At 46.4% G+C, this 21,981-nt stretch overlaps 1 long non-coding RNA gene across 1 annotated transcript; it reads left to right on the plus strand.

The window, feature by feature from the left end:
* Window positions 1-11: 11 nt before the first annotated feature.
* On the plus strand, window positions 12-20,795 carry LOC128329930 (uncharacterized). Its single transcript, XR_008309860.1, has 2 exons — window positions 12-150; window positions 19,855-20,795. It is a non-coding gene; the product is annotated as an uncharacterized LOC128329930 (long non-coding RNA).
* Window positions 20,796-21,981: the final 1,186 nt, after the last annotated feature.

A 21,981-nucleotide genomic window follows, 5' to 3' on the forward strand; every position in this document is an offset into this window, starting at 1 on the left:
GTCATCAAGCTGTTTGGTGGAGTGCGAAGCGTTGTTGAATAGTCGCTAGGCGCTTGAGGAGGCTTGGTTCACATTTTCCTTTGATTTGCAAGGAAGTTGAGAGATCTCAGTGTGTGACACTGGCTTCCTCTTCTGATCGTTACGACTCGGGTATTGTGTCGCCTAAATTAGTATTGCATAGCCTTAATGGGGGTTGGCCATCTCTTCTGTTTTTGCTATTTGGCCCCTTTTTGTTTAAAGGGGAAATTCAAAGGATAGAACTAGGTAACTGTGGGAAGAGAGCTGGTCTTGTGGTAGCAAGTATGACTTGTCCCCTTAGCTAAACAGGGTCTACCCTGCTTGCATATATAAATGGGATACTAGGAGAAGTGAGCACTGTAAGATATTCCCCTCAGGAGATGAAGCCACTCTGGGAAGAGCAGAAGGTTTCAAGTTTCCTCCCTGGCATCTCCAGGATAGGGCTGAGAGAGACTCCTGCCTGCAACCTTGGAGAAGCCGCTGCCAGAGGCGTATCTAGAGAAAATAGCACCTAGGGCAAGCACTGAAATTCCGCCTCTCCACCATCCAAACATCTGACACCCATTTTTCAGATAACTTTACCATCATATCTGCTCAGAATTACAAGTCAAGCTCGGGGAAATAACAGTTGGGCCTTGTGCCTGATCCAGCAGGGCTGTTCTTATGGCCTATCTCATCCTGATGCCTTCTGGGCTTGTGTCTTCAAGAGGTGGTACAGGGCTGCCCTCTTTTGGAGTTATTGCTGCTACTTGCTGAAATAGTCCTGTAAATGAGCTCTGAATTGAGGCATTATCTCTTCTATGACTTGGGTCACCATAGACTTTCAAAAGATTAGACAATAGTGGGGGGTGGGAGGCATTTTCCAGGTGAGGAGGGGGCAGGTGGCCAGTGATGATTCCTCAGATTTCGATCTATGAACTGGGAATTTGCTAGCTCAATTTCACCTGGAGTTCAAAAGGTGGACCACTGTTCTCTTTTATCCTCAGCCCATTCTCCACCTGCATGTGGGAAGAACAATCCTAGTCTACTTTAGTGGGCTGTTCTGTTGTAAGGATTATTGAGATGTTGACTCACAAATTAGCCAGTCAAAGCATCTATATGTGTACAGATTATTATTTAATATTATTATTTACATTTTATATCCCGTTCATCCTCCAAGGAGCCCAGAGCAGTGTACTACATACTTAAGTTTCTCCTCACAACAACCCTGTGAAGTAGGTTAGGCTGAGAGAGAAGTGACTGGCCCAGAGTCATCCAGCAAGTATCATGGCTGAATGGGGATTTGAACTCAGGTCTCCACGGTCCTAGTCCAGCACTCTAACCACTACACCACGCTAGCTCCAGATACATGTACATTGATTATAAAAAGTGTCGATTATAAATACAGTTCCATCCTATATCAGGCATAAATGGTGAAGCTGTCATTTGTGAAAAGAAACTGGAGCATTCAGAATGCAACTTGAAAGCCTTTGTAGCCTGAATTATATATAATCTCCTGTAACAGAATCAACTCTCACACCTGTTAAACCACCAGGCTGTGATTAAACCACCAAAATGGCTTCCTGGTGCAGCTGATTTCTCATGAGAAACCTTTTTGCCTTCCAGACAACAAACCAACATGTTACACATTGTGTACATTGTAGACCTTCACAACGGGCTTAGTGAATGATCTGGGAGCACCAGTATTATTGAATTTAAGTGAGTGCACAGGGGAGACTCCTAGGCACCTCTCACAAGCTGTTCTGAGCTTTCTCATGGAAGAGCAGGGTGTAATATGATGAAATAAATTAATGGTCTGTTAAACCCAACTTCTGAAAAACTAATATGCATCTAATTAATCACAACTACTCTGGTCCAGCTAGGGCCCTTACATGCAAGGAAGCAGGCACACACATTTCCAGCTGTATGAGGAACTTCACATATGTTGCCTCCCTCCCTGCTCCCAATTCTTACTGCTGAGGCAGCACAGATATAGCCTTCTTCAGAAAGCAGGAATCACACCTATCAGCTATTCAGAGAGGTACTGGAGACTGGGTGTAGTCCTTCCCTTTCCTGATCAGCATGATTATTGCATTTCAAGGGCTTTTAACATAAAAACAGCCCTGCTGGATCAGGCCTAAGGCCCATCTAGTCTGGCATCCTGTTTCACACAGTGTCCCACCAGATGCCGCTGGAAGCCTACAGGCAGGAGTTGAGGGCATGCCCTCTCTCCTGCTATTACTCCCCTGCAGCTGGTACTCAGAGGGATCCTTATTTATATATCACCATCCATTTATATGGTGCATTTCCAAGGATGAGAAGACAGGATCCTTCTCCAAGGGACTTATAATCTTGGTAAATATAAACACAAATAGGGAGACAACAGAGAAAGGGGAGGAAAGTAGAGGTGAGGTAAACAAGAAAAATCTTTATAATTAATTCTCTTAGCCAGCCAGCATGGGGATGTGGCAAGGCAATGCTTGTGCGGCGAGGGAGGCACCTGATTGGCTGAGCTCTGTTTGGCCGGCGGAGGCACCTGATTGGCTGAGCTCTGTTTGGCTGGTGGAGCCGCCTGATTGGCTGGGCATGGTTGGCCCGCGTTGTGAGGAGGAGCCGTCTGGGCTGCAGCCTGGGCTGGAAGGCGGGAGGCAGTGGCAAGGATTGGCCCTCTGCCTGGCGCCAGAGAGGGTGAGTGGGATATGCATGCCTTGGGACAAGTGTGCCCAGGATTTGGCGGTGGAACTCTCGTGACATGCTGCGGGAGTTCCGAAGTGGGGACTGAGGAGGAGAGGGGGAAGAAAGTGCTGGCAATGGCCACCTGCCAGTGGGTAGAGGGAGGGGGAGAGGCGGTGGTGGGGAGAGAGAGAGGCGGTGGCGGGCGGTGGGGAGAGAGAGAGGTGGCGGCAGGCAGTGGAGAGAGAGAGAGGTGGCGGCAGGCGGTGGAGAGAGAGAGGCGGCGGTGGGTGGCGGGGAGATAGAGAGGCGGCGGCGGGCAGACGGGAGGGAGAAAAAATGGCGGTGGGGCCCTTCTTGGCCGCCCACAGCGGCTCTGCGTGGGGGAGGAACGGGAGGGGATGAGGACTGGAGAGTGCGGGCCAGAGGGAAGGGGAAGAGACAAGAGACTGGGGCAGGAGGAAGAGGGAGGGGGAAACAGTCGGCCCCAAAGCGCCGCACAGATGCTCTGTGCGGGGTTGGCTAGTATGTGATTATTTCAGTTACACATACTTGGGCTTAGTTACGGTAGGGTGTTGGGATCAGGGAGTTGTGCCAAAGGAGCACAATATTTAGTTATTTAGTTAGTTAGTTAGTTATTTGATTTCTATACCACCCTTCCAAAAATAGCTCAGGGCGGTTTACACAGAGAAATAATAAATAAAAATAAGATGGAACCCTGTCCCCAAAGGGCACACAATCTAAAAAGAAACGTGAGATACACACCAGCAACAGCCACTGGAGGGATGCTGTGCTGGGGATGGATAGGGCCAGTTACTCTCCCCCTGCTAAATAAAGAGAATCACCACGTTAAAAGGTGCCTCTTAGCCAAGTTAGCAGGGGTATATTTGACAGCAGTGCATATGCAGAGTTGGCCCGGGGCCAACATTCTCCATGTCTTATAGACACTGAACAAGATCTCTTAAGCAAGCAGCATAGATGGGAAGATCACAGAATTTTAAATGCACCTTACATGTAATGGAATAATTACAAATAGGGAATGGGAAGGAGTCAATGAAAGTTCAGTCATAAACATGAATCTGATAGAGATTGGCTCATGAGATTCTCAAGAAGGGGAATTTAAAATGAGAAAGTCAGAGATGAGCAAGAGGAGAAGAAAGATGTGTTCTGTACAATAATTGCAAGCTAATGGCATTGAAAATAAGGATATTAGAACAGCAGCTTTAAAAAAAAAACCCAAGTCTTTAGAAAAACCAAACCCAATAAAGAGCCAAAATGCTTAACATCTCAGGAGAAGGAGTAAGAAATAAGGCACCAAACCACCTGAAAGAGAATACTCCAGCAGGCCACCAGACTTAGATTCCTCCTCACTGATAACTGCAATGGGTTATTTCTACTTGGTAGCCGACAGCCAATACTCGCACATACCAAGAGGAGACTTAAAAGTTCAAAGAAACTTTAGTACCTCTGCAGAGTAGCAAAGCGACCGTCAAGGGGATAGCTCCCAAAAACAAGACTGACCCAAGATGGTGTCCGTCCAAAGCATTTATACATGAATTGATACATCTGAATACATCATCATTCACAACAAGCCAGCCCGGCAGCCCGGCTGTACAACTCCATATTAGGCCAACAGGCTTACAATACTACCATTGTTAAAGGAGTGTTTATGCAGCCTCTAGGAGGCAGTTCAGATACCAGCGTCGTTCATCACCTCTCCTGACCAGTAGGCCAGAACAAAGGAAGGCATAGAGAATACATGCTATGTTGCAACTTACAAGGTCTGTGTCTGCAAGGCACAGAGTATGAGAACCAAAGCATACTAAGCCAGGGAAGATTCTTTCCCACTGACATACATTCAGGAATACAAGCTGGAGGAGACTATTGCTCTTTTCAGCTACCATCAAAATGGTGTAGCAAGAGCTCAGTTCTCCATTAACTATATACCCTAGGATCAATACATATAGATCAATATGAAATGCTTAGATTCACAGGTAACACCACTAAAAAGAAAATGTTCTCCTTTTGCCCAAGAATCCTCCCCACTTTCTTGCCTTACCTTCTCATGTTCCATTATCCCAAAACATTTTTCTCTCAGCTTGTCTCATGGACCATTTGAGCATGTGTGTTGGCCATTTTTAAAATACACAAAATGGCCACTGCACATGCTCAAATGGTCCCTGCAAGGCCCTTAGCCTTGCCAGGCCTCGCAGAAGCCATTTGAACATGCGTGGCAGCCTTTAAAATGGCTGCCGGGCCAAACTTTGTAGGACCGAAAATCAGCTCTGGATAGGCTGCGCTGGCATTTGCGGGCAGACGGGAATTTGCAAATCACTCTAAACTATTTAGTGTAGTTGTAGTGACCAGTCTCCCCTCTCTCTAAAGAGTTAACAGGGAGTGAACCCTTGTCTCAGCTGACAGGCTGGTGAACTCCAAGGCAGCCAATCAGTACACCAGGTACATGGGACCTAGAGTGCAGTTTCTGGGAACAAGAAGGGTAGTCTTTGTTGGAGAGAAGCATGTGTGGTAAGGCTTAGTCGAGGGCAATGGAGTTTGCTCCCTCATGGTCGAAGCCAGCATGGAGGGTTCTCTCATGGAATAACTCTGTAAAGGATTACAGGAAGCTTGATTCTCCTCAGGAATTGAGTGAATTTAAGGAAAAGGGAATTCAGCATAGGGAACAGTTTGTTAGTCAGATTGCACATTAGAAACTTATATTTCTTTGGGGTGTGTGCTTTTGCATATTCTTGATATTGTTCAATTATTGTCTACCTGTAACGTAATTAAAAGAAGAAACACTAGCCTACACCCATCCTACTAGGGCATTGCAAAAGACTATGTAAACATTTAAGCACGCCTAAGACAACCTATTTTTGTAATCTACTAAGTATTCTTAACTGTATCTAAGAAAGCTAGAAAGCCTCAGATGGAAGCAGTCTGTAGTAAATGAATAAAACTGGGGTTTCTTTTTTTTAGTTCTTTGCTTTTTTACAAGCCTCTCCAAGTTGGTTTTTAACTCAGGAAAAGCGGGGGCTGAAGGGGGTTTACTCTGGTGCAAACTTGTCCTCAAACGTTCAGCAACTATCAATTTTCTCGTGTAAGTTTACATGCACAAGGGGTTTTTTTGTATTTGCCCAATATCTAGTTACAGAGGGACCTTGGATTACAGCACCTAATCCTCTGGTCCAGTTCTCTGCAAGTTTTAGAGTGCTTGGTGGAAGCATTTTGAACCTACTGTTAATACATAATATTTTTAGGAGAAGTCTAGCCAGGCATCTCAGCAGGGATAATTCAACATTTTCTTTCCCTCACGTGAGCTTGCTCTGAGACAAAGTCTTTAATACACTACAGTAGTGAAATCCAAAAGAGATTGTGAGGAGCTCCAAAGGATCTCTCCAAACCGGGTTAATGGTTGACAAAATGGCAAATGCGGTTCAGTGTATGCGAGTGTAAAGTAATGCATATTGAGGCAAAAAAAACCCAACTTCACAAATAGCTTCCTTCGGGAGCTAAACAAAGGCTGGTGCTGCGAATGCAGTGCCAGCCTAACTAGTTCCTGAAGGGGCCACATGGCCCCTTCAGGAGGTAAGACTGGTGCTGCGTTCGCAACGCAGCCCAGAAGCGGCTCTTCCCTGCAGGGAAGAGCCGCTCCTGGGCTGCGCTGTGAACGCAGCACCAGCCTTTGTCTAACTGCCGAAGGGGCCGCACGGCCCCTTCAGCAGTTAAGCTGCTTCTCCCAAACGGAGCCTCAAGGCTCCGTTCGGGAGCCAGACCATGCCCCTCCGCGTCTGACATCAGACGTGGGGGGCGTGGCTATCCCTTGCGTCTGATGTCAGATGCAGGGGGCGGGGCTATTGGGGCGGCTGCACACGGGCTGCCGCCGGGCTAGCTACACCCCTGGCTGGAATCCTTATACTGGTGCTGTATTTTTTAATTTTGGTTAAAATTTAGTTTGGACAGGCGGGTTTAGCCTCTTTGGCTATGAATGATGGTTTTAATTCGAGCTGGAAACGAGCTGTGTTGAGTAAATTTTCTTTTTTTGGCCTCTCGATAGAGGATTTGCATATTGAGCAAGCAGGAAGTTAGTTAAGCAACGTGTCCTGGATATAGAAGTTCAACAAGAAGGTGCATGGATCAAGCAGGGTTTATACTTAGGGAGTCAAGCTATTAATCTTAAACCAGCTAAGTACTTTGATGTGGTGCTTGTCCCTAAATTTAGACGAGCCCTCACTTTAGCGCACTTAAATGTTCTTCCTACAGCGGTATTGGATGGCAGGTTTAAGGGAGTTCCGCTATTTTTATGACATTGCCCATGTGGCAAAGGGGTTATAGAATCCACCTCACATGTTATTCTTTACTGTGATTTGTATAGTGAACCCCGTTTAAGACTTCTATCTCCTATGTTAGATAATTTGCCTGGCCGGTCTGATGAATTTTATTTAAATTATCTTTTAACTAGTGTGGACACTGATATTATCTCTATTGTGGCCAGGTTTTGTTATATTATTTGTAAAATACGTACTGGTTTATTGTAAATGTTTGCTGGTCAACAACCGAATAAACTTATATCTATGATATAAAATTATATTATGATGATGTGAAATTATGCAGGGAGTAGAGATAGTGGACAGGGAGAAATCTTTCTCCCTCTCACAACACTAGAACCAGGGGCCATCCTATGAAACTGAATTTCAGGAAATTTAGGAAATTTAGTTATTTATTTGGGAGCAAGGGATTTGACAGGTCTAAATTCAAATTCTTTGTCAGGGTTGCAACAAGATATATCACGCAAGATCAACTAGAAGTAGAACCAAAACAAGGGCTCTGGAGTGGTAAGTGCACCTTCTCTCGCCCTTAAGGGAGCACCCCGCCACCTCTGGAATGTGGAGCAGTGGTTCCGGGCACATCCCTACTAGATAGGCCTTGGGCCTGATCCAGCAAGGCTGTTCTTATGTTCTTTTTTTCCATCAGTCACCTCTCCTCTTCCTTGGCATTTAACATAGGAACATAGGAAGCTGCCATATACTAAGTTAGACCGTAGGTCCATCTAGCTCAGTATTGTCTTCACAGACTGGCAGCGGCTTCTCCAAGGTTGCAGGCAGGAATCTCTCTCAGCCCTATCTTGGAGATGCCAGGGAAGGAACTTGGAGCCTAGATGCTCTTCCCAGAGTGGCTCCATCCCCTAAGAAGAATATCTTAAAGCACTCACACTTCTAGTCTCCCTTTCGTATGCAACCAGGGCGGATCCTGCTTAGCTTAAGGGGACAAGTCATGCTTGCTACCACAAAACTAGCTCTCTTGCCTTTCCCTTCTTTCTCTTACTCAGTATCTACTTGCACACAGCATCTAGTGAGAACAGGGACAGTCTGCAGCTGGTCAGAGTCTCCACACTTTGTTCATCTTGTTCAAGTTCTACATTTGCCACTCTTTAGGGCTCAGATTCGCCCACAGTAGCAAGTGGGAGAAGCAGTTCCTCATGGGGGTACCGGAATAAGTAAGGAATCCCTCATTCTTGCTGCTCTCTCTTCTCTGGAGCCTCCTCCTTGGGCACTTTCCAGCTGCACCTTCACTGCACCCCACAAGCTGTTTGCTGCTCTCACATTCAAGAAAGTTGGAAATATCAAATGCCAACTTCTCTGAGCAGGATGAATACGTCTTGCAAATCTGTAGGTTTTGGTAAAAGCTGGAAAGGGCTGCAATGACCCCTAAAAAATAAACCTGGGTCCCAAAAATAGTGGGATATGTTGGAAACACTGAAGAACAATATTGTGGTACTGAAATATATCCAATAGTACATTTTAATGACCCCTTTATTTTTATTTATTTTTATATCGCCTTTCATAAAGCATCCCAGGGTGCTTTGCAAAAGTTAAAATACAGTAACATTCCATGGAAATTACATATAAAACCTTAAAATCAATTAAATAGTAAAAACCATAAAACACCACCAACAACAACAACAAAAGAACAAACCCCAAACCCCAAAAGACAAACAGAAGCAAGAAAGCTGAGAGGCCTGGCAGCTTCTAATGGGTAAAAGCCTGGTCTTTAGATGTTTTTTTTAAAAGCTGCCACAGATGTAAAAGAGCGGACATTCACTGGGAGATCATTCCAAAGCCTGGGGGGCAACAACAGAGAAGGCCCTGTCCTGTGTGCACAACCATTTAGCTTCTCTCAGTGTTGGCACATGTAGCAAAGGCCCCTCTGACAACCTTGTTGAGTTGGCAGAAACCCTTGGGAGCAGTTGGTCATTCAGTTACCCAGGCCCAAACTGTTAAGGGCTTTAATGATCATAACCAGCACCTTGAATTGGATCTGGAAACAAACTGGCAGCCAGTGCAGCTCATTCAGAATAGGTGTAATATGCTCCAAGTATGAATGGAACTATTCTGGAATGCTGGTGGAATGTCCCGAGACTACATTTGGGCTTGTGTGGGGAATTGGCAACACTGGAGTGAACAGTCTGTACAGTGTCAATTTGTGCAAAGCTTTGGGCTGGAAATAAAGGCTTGAGATAGGAATATGGTACAGCCAGATTTATTCAAGGATTATTGGGGTACAGGAAATAAAAAATAGGCAGATAAAAGGCAATTAAACTTGGCTAGCCATATCAATTGGAGACTAACAAAGAGGCATTTTAGCTCACAGGTCCAAACTGCAGTTAAATCAACTGGCTTACCAGAGACAGAGGACCTGGAGCACAGAGTTTAGACTTAGGAGGAAGTGGGGTTGATGGGTGGGAGAGATTATTAGTAATACCTTCTTCCAATTCCGTTGGTGTGTCTGTCACACATTATTTATTTATTTAACACATTTTTATACCGCCCCAAAACGCGAGTTCTCCGGGCGGTCCTACGCTCCACACTTGCAGCGTAGGAACCGCTGGGGTCCTCCTTTCCAGGGACCAAGCAGAAAGGCAGGGTAGAGGAGAGGCAAGCATGCCCCTCGCAAGCCAGGGGACCAGAAAAGTGGCTGGTTCCAGTGAAAATCCAGGGGAGGCCAGTTCTCCAAGGCAGCCAAGCGTGGTGGATCGGGAGATGGGTCCAAACCAGAAGCTGGAAGCGAAGGTGGAGCAATGGCCGTGGTAGATGGAATTGCTAGAGCCAAATCACACACAGATGGTGGCTCCGAAGAAGGAGCACACCATTGAGTGGGGCTCAGTGTTAAAACAGGCAAAAACATGCCATGGGGCCAAACACAAGTCAGACCTCCTGGCTGCAGGGGATGACATGTTTTAAGGCCCTGCCTTTAAGGCTCTTCTTAAAACCTACTTGTTTCGCCAGGCATTTGTCCTTTAATTTTTAAAAAATTGCTATTGGTATTGTTGTCTACTGCCTAGAGTCTTTGGAGGAATTTTAATTTTAATAAATAATATGTGGTTAACAAAAAAATACATGCTGTGTGATTCAATCATGGGTGTGTGTAATCTTGAGGAACAATAAAGTAGATTTGAAAACCCTGTATGGGATAAGGTGAATAGATGAGCTCAAAACTTATCATGTGGGTCAGGAAGACCTTCCAGGTGGGAAGATGCTGAATGCTTTTCACATTAAGGAGCCTCTTTCTCTGATCCCTGCGGATAGTGAAGTGGGAGTGCTACAGCCTTATCTGAGTGGAGGTGATTAGTAAGACTAATCCTTTGTGCCAGCGAAAAGAGGAGTCTTACTATTCTCTTGAGAAACAGTCCTTCTCTTTTATTCGCCCAGCCAGCATCCTTCTCTGTATTTTAAATAGAAAGGGGGTATGGGGGTATCTTGCAGTCGCATGTCATACTTGACCTGGGGTAAAGTTGCCCCATGTGGCTTGTGCTAAGCGACTGAGAGTTGGCCAAATATGGGCATGTGGAAGGCTTGTGGTCCCGTGAGTCCAGGTAGTCAAGATGGATACTGCAAGGCTGCAATTTCAAACCATATAGAGGGGTGCTGCTTGTAGCCTCTGAACAGGCTAGATGGACTTGTGACCCCCAAACAGGCTCGTAACACAGGCATACAGTTCCAAAGAGAACCTTCACTGGCAGCTACATTCTGCACCAACTGAAGTTTCCGAATATTCAAGGGCAGACCCACATAAAGCTCATTGCAGTAATCCATGACGTGACGAAGGCATGGGTAACCGTGGCCAGATCTGCGTTTTAGAGAAAGGGATGCAGCTGGCGCACTAGCCGAAGCTGTGCAAAGGCACCCCTGCCCTGGCCACCACCTCCACTTGAGCATCCAAAGGCAGATGCTCAGCAACATCCCAAAGCTCTTTCAAGGGGAGTACAACCCCGGTCCAGAGCTAGTTGAGTCACCCTATCCCTAATGGCCTTCCCACTTTTTTCTACAGCACCTCCATTTTTTCTGGATTTAACCTCAGTTTGCTAGCACACATCCAGCCCATCACTGCCTCCAGCCCCCAGTTCAGTACATCCAGAGCTTACCTGGGATCTGATCTCAAGGAAAGATAGATCTGAGTGTCATTTGCATATTGATGACACTTTAGTTCAAACCCCCGATGACCTCTCCCAGCGGTTTCATGTAGATGTTAAACAGCATGGGGGGCAATATTGAGCCTTGTGGGATCCCATAGGCCAGAAGTGAAGTAGTCGAGCAGAAGTCTCCCAGCACCACCTTCTGGAACTTCCCCACAAGAAAGGACTGGAACCACTTCAATGCTTCCTCCAATCACTATACCTAAGAGGCAGTCCAGAAGGATACCATAGTTGATGGTATTGAATGCTATTGAGAGGTCCAGCAAAACCAACAGGGACACACTCCCCCTGTCTAGTTCCCGGTGTAGATCATCCACCAGGGTGACCAAGGCAGTTTCAGTCCCAAATCCAGGGCAAAAGCCAGTCTGAAAAGGGTCTAGATAATCCATATCATCCAAGACCCTCTGCAGCTGCACAGATACCACTCACTCGATCACCTTGCTTTAAAAGGGAAGACTTTAAACAGGCCGATAGTTATCAAGGGTGGTGGAATCAAGGGAGCACTTTTAAAAGGGACCGCCTGTTTGAGGCTTGATGGTATCTTAGCCTCCCTTAGTGAAGCATTAATAATTGGCTCCAACCACCTTCCTGTTCCTTTACCATCAGATTTTACTAGCCATGAAGGGCAAGGTCATGCTTGCTGAGTGCATGCTGTTGCCAACACACTGCCTAGGACAGCCCAGATTGTCTCCACATTCCAGAGATTCACCAGGGTCTCAACCGAGGGGGCATGACCCCTTCACTGCCATAAATGGAACGGAATGGCAGAACGGAATTCAACAGCCCTGAATGGCCCCCTAACGGTCAAGCTGGATCCCAGAAATAATGCAATGTGCTGCAGACACTGGAGAACAATATTGTAGCCCTGAAATATTTCCAATAGTGCACTTTAATGAACCCATTCACTGCCCAAAAAAAGTTTTGACTGCGAAGGGGTTAACAAAAGTGTAATATTGGAAATATTTCAGTGCTAGAATATTAATCTCCAGTCTCTCCAGCACATGAAAGAAATTAGTCTTTTCTTTGCACAACATGTAGTTAAGCTATGGAATTCTCGCTGCTGTTGGTTTTGTTGATGGTGACCAGTCTAGATGGGTTTAAAAACGTATTAGACAAGTTCATGGAGGATAGAGCTATCAGTGGCGACTAGCCTGGATAGTTGTATATTTCCATCAGGAACAGAGGGGGCATGGCCCTGAACACTAGGTGCTGGGGGGCATCAGCTGAAGGAGAAACATAGGAACATAGAAAGTGGCAGAAGCCAGCAGCAGAGGCAGTTGCTCTTACCCTGGACTTCGGGACTGAAGTCCAGGGACTCCACAGCCCCTGCCCCCCCCCCCCCGCAAATCCTCTTTAGTCTGTCCCGGGTGATGTGGTCACCTGGCGGAGCATGGTGATGCTTAATTTGCAGGGGAGAGGGGGCCTCCAAAGGCCTTTAGGTCCAGGCTCCAAAATTACCTAGGTGCACCTCTGGAAAGTGGCCTAAGACTTATACTGAGTCAGACCATCTAGCTCACTGGCTGCGGCTTCTCCAAGGTTGCAGGCAGAAATCTCTCTCAGCCCTACCTTGGAGATGCCAAGGAGGGAACATGGAACCTAGATGCTCTTCCCAGAGTGGCTCCATCCTCAAGGGGAAGATCTTACAGTGCTCACATGTAGCCTCCCATTTAAATGCAAACCAGGACTGACCCTGCTTAGCCAAGGGGACAATTCATGCTTTCTACCGGAGGCATTGCAAGCTATGATTGTTGCATCTGATTCCATCAGTAGAGAAGGTCATTAGTTATAACTCTCATTTGTAATCTGCTGCTGCTACTACTCTGAAGGGGCTCTGTGTGCAAGAATTGTTTGTTTTTCTATTTAAACCACTTTGAAAACTTTGTTTAAAAAGAGGTATATTTAAATATGTGTGTAGTAGTAGTGCCACCTAATGGTGCAGCAGGGAAGAGTCAGAGGTTGCTGGTTCGAATCCCTGCTGGTATGTTTCCCAGACTATGGGAAGCACCTATATCGGGCAGCAGCGATATAGGAAGATGCTGAAAGGCATCAGCTCATACTGTGTGGGAGGAGGCAATGGCAAACCCCTCCTATATTCTACCACAGGGCTCTGTGGATGCCAGGAGTCAAAATAGACTTGACAGCACACTTTACTTTAGTAGTAGCAGCAGCAGCAGATTACAAGTGAGAGTTATAACTAATGACCTTCTCTACTGATGGAATCAGATGCAAAAATCGTAGCAACAGCTCCATCTCTCTTCACTTTTCCAAGTGACTATAGTGTTATAGTTTATAGTAAGCTCTATAGTATAGAGCCAGTGTGGTGTAGTGGTTAGAGTGCTGGACTAGGACTGGGGAGACCCAAGTTCAAATCCCCATTCAGCCATGAGACTTGCTGGGTGTCTCTGGGCCAGTCACTTCTCTCTCAGCCTAACCTACTTCAAAGGGTTGTTGTGAGGAGAAACCTAAGTATGTAGTACACCGCTCTGGGCTCCTTGGAGGAAGAAGAGCGGGATATAAAACGTAAAATAATAATAAAAATAAAAATAATAGTTTGATACTAGAGCTCCACCTAGTGTTGAAATGGTAAGTCTTTCTTAAGGTACCGGTGTGGTGGGGGAATGGAATCTGTTCTGTTCTTTATCATGAAACTATTTATTTATTTATTGCATTTATATACTGCCCCATGCACAGGTGCACCTAGATAATTTTGAAGCCTGGACTTAAAGGCCTTTGGAGGCTCCCCGCTGCAAGTTAAGCATCATTTTTTAACACGAAGGTCCTTGAGGGCACCAACCACACCACCCAGGACAGTCTAAAGAGGATTTGGAGGCCCCCAGGGGATGTGGAGGCCCTCGGTTTTGGCCCTGATGTCCAGGGATAAGAGCACCTCTGGCCCCATCCAAACAGCTCTGGGCGATGCACAGCAGCAAAAACAAAACCTACGTCAATCATTTTTAAAACAATCAATACAAAACAATTTTTAAAACAGTTTAAAACTATCCATATATTTAATCCCTGTAGACGTGCCTCCATGGGGATGCGTCCCGGCAACCCAGTGGATTGGCTGGGCAGTGGAGTCACCGGATTGGCTGCGCAGCGGAACCGTTGGGATTGGCTGAGCGAGCGGCAGGAGGCCGTTGAGTTGAGCTGCAGCTGTGGGGGGAAATGGCGGCCGCGGCAAGGAGGCGGCGTTGGCCGCCCCAGCTGTGGTGAGGTGGTGGCGGCGGCCACAGGCCGCTGCGAGGAGGCGGCGGCCGCAGCCCTAGTCCACCCATCGCAGCCGCGGTCTGGGCTGGGAGGAGGTGGGAGGCAGCGGGAAATACTGGCCCTGGTGGTACCTGCAGGGGTGAGTGGGGAACGGGTGGTGGGGCACAGCCCCCTCACCTGTTGCAGCCTGGGGCGGGAAGGAATCGGGTGGTGGGGCTTCCCTGTTCACCATCAGAGAGGAGGAATGGCGGCGGCGAGGCCCTTTTTGGCTGCCTGCAGCCCGTTGAGGCTCTGTGTGTGGGGAGGAATGGAAGGGAGGGAGGGCAAGAGAGCGCAGGCCTGGAGGGAGGGGGGGAGAGACCGGGGCAGGAGGGAGAGGGAATGGAAAACAGCTGGCCCAAAAGCGCACAGATGTTCTGTGCAGGTCGGCTAGTTAATAATTAATACAGTTAAAAACCCTGTTTGGCCAGGCCAAACAGCTAGGTTTTGAGGGCTCTCCTGAAGGCCAACAACGAACCCAAGCTACAGACTTCTGCCTGCAGTGCATTCCACAGCCCAGGGGCAGCTACAGAGAAGGCCCCCTTCTGAGTCACCACCAGACAGACTGGTGGTAACTGGAGGCGGACCTGCTCAGATGACCTTAACGTCATCTTTAAAGCCTTGGTGAGGGAGCAAAAGGCCTTCACACAGAATAAGAAGACTGTACATTGTGACAACCAGCAACAAACTCCTAACTTTACAATACCTCACATTTTCCCTTCAGGAGCCTCAGAGGAAAGCATAACATATAAGGAACCATCTGTTGCCTGAAAAACTGTTCCAGATCTATTCCACACATGGGCAAGGAAAAGTGATTACTTTTCATGGGCATCATTTAGTAGGTCTCCATGATAGCATCTCCTCCCCCTCCTGAAAAAAGGTAGTTCACACAATCAGAAATTGGGTAGGACAAGTTTCCTATCCAGCTCCATGAGTATGTGTCCCCATTCTTTGGTAACCTGTCCTAGTATCCAGCACTTTTACCCAGCATATTATCAAGGGTGGAGGAAACACCATTGAAGCTGATGTCCACCTCCCATGGTCATTTTCCCCTACTCCTACCTAAGTTTTGGCTGATAGATGACCAAAAATTGGGAGTACGTGAATTCTTGAATCTAGGTAGGATGTTCAGCATACCCAGTTTCCCATCTTGAGAACCAACCTACAATTTGATGCACCATAGCAACATGTGAAATCTGAGTGACCGAAGACCATGGTAGGTGGTCACACATCAAAAAAAGTGTCTACCATGGGCAATTATTTTTATTACTAAAAATGTGATCTACTGCTTCTCAAAGTGGTTTATATAGAAAAAGGAGTAATATAATTATATGTTCCAAAAGGACTCACAATCCAAAAAGAAACATAAAGGAGACACCACTGAGAGAATGTTGTGCTGTGGCTGGATAGGGCCAGTTGCTCTCCTCCTGCTAAAGCTACCACTTTAAAAGATGCCTCTTTACTCGTTTAGTAGTGCTTGTGGGAGAGGGAGGCCTGTAGGATGTGTGTGACCAGGGTATACTCAGACTTCCCCAAATTATTTTCTGGCCCTTGCCCAAATTAATCTCTTGTCCAGCCTACTCACAAACCTGCAACGGCACCTCCTGCCCCTGCTGCAACTACTATACCTGACCTGTAAATTTCCACTAATCCCGCTCTGTATTGCCAAAGGCAGGTTGTTAGATTTGTCTGAAAAGATGATGATTTCCCAATCCTTTTGCTATTGCTGAGCAAGAACCATTAACCTCCCTTTATTTCCTCTGAGGTGTGACTGTGAGACAAATTGCTTTTCTGTAGTTTACCCTCAAGGCAGGGTGGGCTTTGGTTCGGATTGCTTGGAGGGAATGCTTTTTCCTGACTGAGAAACAAACCATCTTTTTGTGAAACCAATCTCTTACTGTAACTAGTAGGCAAGTAGAAATAATATTTATATTCTGTACATTTTATTTTTAATGTGTTGCCAGATGTGATGGGACCAGCTCCACCCCCCCCCCCCGGTTAGGGTTGCCATATTCAAGCTTCTGAAATCTGGGTGGCTTAATCTGCATATTATGCAGAAACTAATCTGCATTTTATTTATTTATTTATTTGTTTGGCAGATTTGTATACTTTCCCCTCCTTCTCTGCCCTCCCATATGATTGCATCCAGAGTAAAATCCAGGCAATCCGGGCAACGCATTTGAAATCCATGTAAATCTGGGTGGAATTTAGCAGCTGGGTGGAGGAGCCAGAATCCGGGGGCTACCCTAAATCCTGGGGGACATGGCAACCCTATTCCCTGTTCAATGGGGGTCCACCCTAAACGTTTAGGTTGGCTATGGGCCCTGGGGGAAGGAGCATCAATGTTGATGTGATGATTCTTGTCTACAAATCTTTGAAAGCTATTGCCTGTATACAGCATTACATTCAGTAAAATGTTTTCTAAGCAGTATTACCGGAAATTCCAATATCTTTTACATTAAGGTCTTTAAACATATGAATTCATTTCTGTAGTAGCACTTGATATAATCATACCGTAGTAATCTTGTGTTAGCCATTGGATTGTGTTTTCTTCATAGGAACATAGGAAACTGCTTGCTTTATACCAAGTCATACCATTGCTCCATTTAGCTCAGTATTGTCTACACTGACTGGCAGCGGCTCTCCAAGGTTTCAGGCAGGAGTCTTTCCCAGCCCTACCTGGAGATGCCAGGAATTGAACCCAGGACCTTCTGCATGCAAAGCAAATGCTTTACAATTGAGCTACAGCCTCATCTCCTAAGGGGAATATCTTACAGCAAACGGTGCTCACATGTAGTCATTCATCCAAATGCAAACCAAGGCAAGCCCTGCTTAGCAAAGGGGACCATTCATGCTTGCTACTGCAAAATTGAGTCTTCCTTTAATATTTAAGGGCCCTTGCATGATGACACTTCCTACATCTTTGATAGCTGCATTTAATTCACTTATATCTATCATCTCTTTGAACCAGGCAATGGAAATATATTCCCATTCAAGAGAGTGGACCTATCGGTGCAACTTTTGTGGTGGGTGGGCATTATCTTTCCAGCACTGAAACAAAACTGGAGACTTGAGGGAAATGTGGTATTCCTCTCCAGAAGCACAAGATGTTGGAATATCGTTGCTGTGTTCCACTGGTGTCAAGGGAACCCATGGGCTGAGGCACAGATAGCCCACCCTTACTACTGGCAAAATGAAACAGTTCAAATCCCCATTCAGCCAGGATACTAGCTGGGTTACTCTGGGCCAGTCACTTCTCTCTCAGCCTAACCTACTTCACAGAGTTGTTGTGAGGAGAAATTCAAGTATGTAGTACACTGCTCTGGGCTCCTTGGAGGAAGAGTGCAATATAAATAAATAAACAAACAAACAAACAAACAAACAAACAAACAAACAAACACAAACAAACAAACAAATAATTTGGATACAATCTTTGGGGATTGTGTTGGCTTGACTCTCCCAATCTAAAGTATTGAAAGGGTTCTTTCCCCTTTGTATTACAATTTCAGACAAAATGAACTAAATTTTGAGAAATACCGAGATCACTTGGATCACTCACATGCATGTTGGTGACCAAAGTGGAATTTTCTGTGCTTAAATGAGCAGCAAGTGGATGTGTAAGTTTAAATTGACCACTTGATGGCACCAAATACCCAGCTGTAAAAAAGCTATGTCATTCAGGGTAGCTAGGATTGTTGTGCAGTTGTTTATATTTAAATCTTAATTTTTTGAACAAGTAAGGTCACCCAGAAAGTGTGTGTGTGGGGGGAGTACAAATATGTGTCACATGGTGTCCACAGGACTTTTTCTGGATGTGTAGGGAATATACACATACAAAGTAAGTATGTGAATAGAAATGAAAACACAGCAGGTAGCTCAATGGGGCAGGGGCCCCCTTGTCCCCCGCATGCCCAAAATGTGCAGAAAAATCTCTTAGCCCAGATGTGACCAACACTGACATCCTACTTTAGTAACTTCTTTCTTTCAGGGACTGAAGAATTATGTAGACATTGAGACTGAGTATCCATAATGTTCCAGTTGTTGGCTTCTCGAAACTTTTGTTGTTGGGTGTTGGGCTCTTAACAATTATTGAAACATTACAATTATACATGATACTTCCCGTATTCCAGGAAAAAATATTCTCTGCAATCTGAAGCTGTAAGCATCCCCATGCTTGTGACGATATCTCTGCTGATAACTGGAATGGTACTCATCAAGAAATGTTTGCCATGACATACAGAATTGCAAGAAACCTTGGACAGGGTCTCACGATCAGTGAGACCAGGTTTCCTCGGGTGAGCGGGAAGAGCGGGCCAAGCCTGCTCTCCCCACTCACGAGTGGGCAGGGAGCCCTGGGTGGCCGGATCGGCTGCCCACACGATGGCCGGCTCCGTGACAGGGCCGGCGGGGGGTGGGAGGACCAAGGGCCGGGCGGCCCCCACAAGCCCCAGTATGCCCTGCATGAGCACGCAGGGCATACTGGGGAGACCCCCAGAGCCGGGAGGCGGCTTTTCGCCTCCCGGCCGGGGGTCTACTTATGAGTAGGCGCAGCGCAAAGGCACACCACGGCTACTCACAATCATAAAAAGCAGGTTTGCTGGAGCGCTCGCTCCGCAAACTTGCTTTTTACCAAGGGTTCTCGAGCGGGTTAACCAGGCTCGGCTGCGAGCCCGGTAGTTCTTACAGTCAACAAAAACCGGGCTAGCCTCTGCTAGCCCGATTTTTGTTGATCATGAGAATCGCCCCCTTGTCTACCAAGTGGTGGTGCAAGGCTCCGGTCTCGTGGAACCATTCATAGGTGCTCTACCACAGCCTCATTCAGCCCTGGTTCCTGAAGCACCACCGGACCGTGGACAGCGTCCTCAGCGACCTCAGCAGCCAAGCTGTCCAAGCAGAATTGCAAGAAGCCTTGTCTTCCAAGTGGTGGTGGTCTGTAGCCCCTCTACATAGACTACATAGTTGTGTGAAGTGTTAAACACATTGTCAGGAGACAAGCTGACATGGGCTGGTTCTAAACATAAAGTGGTGTCCTTTGGACTGTGTTGGGGACACCCTGACCCCAACATTAAACCCAGAGTCACCAACCCAGAGTTATATGGAATCCAGGCCTGTGTCTGATTCCATTTTATTAAGGAATCAATTAATGCCTGAATTCAGATGAACTGACCCAGGTCTCATGAATTGCCTCTGGATAGATGGTAACTGCTCTGTGAAGGAAGAGGCAATCCAGCATTCTATTCTCAATGTTTGTGAAATGGGTACTCAAAAGAAACACAATGGCCAAGCTTGGTCTCCTATCCAAATGCTAAAATTTAACTCGCTCTCAGGTAATGTCTTTGGGGGAAGCTAAGAGTCGAGCTTGCATTTCCTCCTGGAAAAACATGGATGTTAATCAATGGCAATTGCTCTGCTTTGTCCAAAGGGGATAATCCCCTCTCTCTCTGATAATCCTCTCTCTCTCTCTTTAGAAATTCCACCCTAGGAAGATACACACAAAGAAAACACCTATAGCTGTGATTCCTCTTTGCTAACACCTTTTAACACTTTCTGGGACCAGGTGCCAGAAATCTGGGGACAAGAGATGATGTCCATTTGCAAACTCAGAGATGCAGATTTGCTTTAGGTAAATCTCAATAGAACTATCTCCTCCCCAAAGCAGCAGCTAACAGGAGATGGAACTCACCCTGGACTGAGCTAATATCCTGAACTACTATTAATAATTAAAATACAATATCCAGAGGGTAACAGCAAATTGTAACCTTTTTTGGGATCCAGGAAGGATGATAATATTTTGAATAGACTCTATGGAGATTAGAGGTAGAAACAACTATAAGGATGGAGCGTACTGAACAGACAGCTAGCAAGCTTTGCCCACCAGCAGATTTTGCTCAAGAGTGATCCCAGAGTTTGCTGTTCAAGCTGTGGGTCTAGAGCAGGAACTCTTTCCATGGACAGGAACCGTCGTGACCTCCGCTACAAGTAAGAAGTCCAGACTACCCAGCCATGGTGCTCTCTCTCTCCGCTTTGCTCTGAGCATTTACCACCAGCCTGCCTGACTGCTTGAAGCCTGTATTGTTTCCAAGCTCCAGCAACAAGCAAGTCCTTTGAAGCCTTCTTCGTGAACCTGGTGAGATGCCTATTCAATGCACAGCGCAGCCTGTTCCCCGCTTCCCTCCTCCCTACTAATGACTGCCATCCCTCTCCTCAGCCCTCCCTTTCTCCTTTCTCTGTTTCTCTCTAAACGTTTTATTAGGATTTGTTAGATGGCTGTAATTACTGACTGCACACACATATGTTAGCTAGGCACATTGCACTACACCTTGAATCGGAAACATGTTTTTAATTTGGATGACCTGTTTGAATTTTATCCCAATGAGCAACTTTCTATAATAAAGCCTATTGAACTTTCCGAGTGTGTCTCCCTCTATCTCTGTTTGCGCGCCCAGATCCTACATGGTCACCTTCTCCAAGAACCAATTCAGTTTGTGTATGATGTGACTTTCCCTCTTTCCCTCTGAGCATATACAGAGTGTGAAACCAGGTGCAGTTCACAACAACTGGACCTCCAGTCCGAGATCCGGTCCTCCATGGGGGGGGCTGGCTCTAAATGTCCCCCTGGGGGCCTCCTGAGTGGCACCACTGGGTGGCCATGGGGGCTCCAAAGGCCATTAGGTCCAGGCTCAGAAATTACTTAGGTGCACCTCTGTACACATGCAGCAGTATGAGTGGTTGAATGAACTGTAATACTCCTGACTACAGGCAAGAGGTCACATTAATGAATGCAGCCCTACATTAGAGCTGATCTTGTGGTAGCAAGCATGACTTATCCCCTTAGCTAAGCAGGGTCTGCCCTGGTTGCATATGACTGGGAGACTAGAAGTGTGAACACTGGAAGATATTCCCCTCAGGGGATGGAGTCGCTCTGGCTGAGAGAGATTCCTGCCTGCAACCTTGGAGAAGCCGCTGCCAGTCTGTGAAGACAATACTGAGCTAGATAGACCTTTGGTCTGACTCAGTATATGGCAGCTTCCTATATCTGTCTGTCTGCCTACTGTATCTATCTCCCTGCTAGTAGAATCCTAGCACTGCAGGGAGAACACTGGAATACTGTACAATCTTCCTCCCTGATGTGCTAGTTTTCTACTTACAGGAACTATTTTTATTTTTAATTTTTATTTTTATGTTATTTAGTTTATTGATTTCTATACAGCCCTTCCAAAAATGGCTCAGGGAAGTTATGAGTTATGTGGTGGAACATTCAGAAATGGTATCTCAGGCCTGCACTTCATAAGAACATAAGAACAGCCCTGCTGGATCAGGCCCAAGGGCCATGTAGTCCAGCATCCTGTTTCGCACAGTGGCCCAGCAGAATGGACTTCAAAGTGGGACAGTCCATTCTGCCACCTCATTCTGCTGAATGTCACACACACACACACACACACACACACACACACACACACACACACACACACGTACGTTCAACAACTTCCAAATGCTGCTGCACTGCAACATTGTAATTGCCTAGGGGTTCCCCACCCATGGTACTCTAGATGTTGCTGAACTAGAACTCCCATCATCCCCAGTCACACAAAAAA

The sequence above is a fragment of the Hemicordylus capensis genome, chromosome 6 (genome assembly GCF_027244095.1).
Source record: "Hemicordylus capensis ecotype Gifberg chromosome 6, rHemCap1.1.pri, whole genome shotgun sequence".
Lineage (NCBI taxonomy): Eukaryota > Metazoa > Chordata > Lepidosauria > Squamata > Cordylidae > Hemicordylus > Hemicordylus capensis.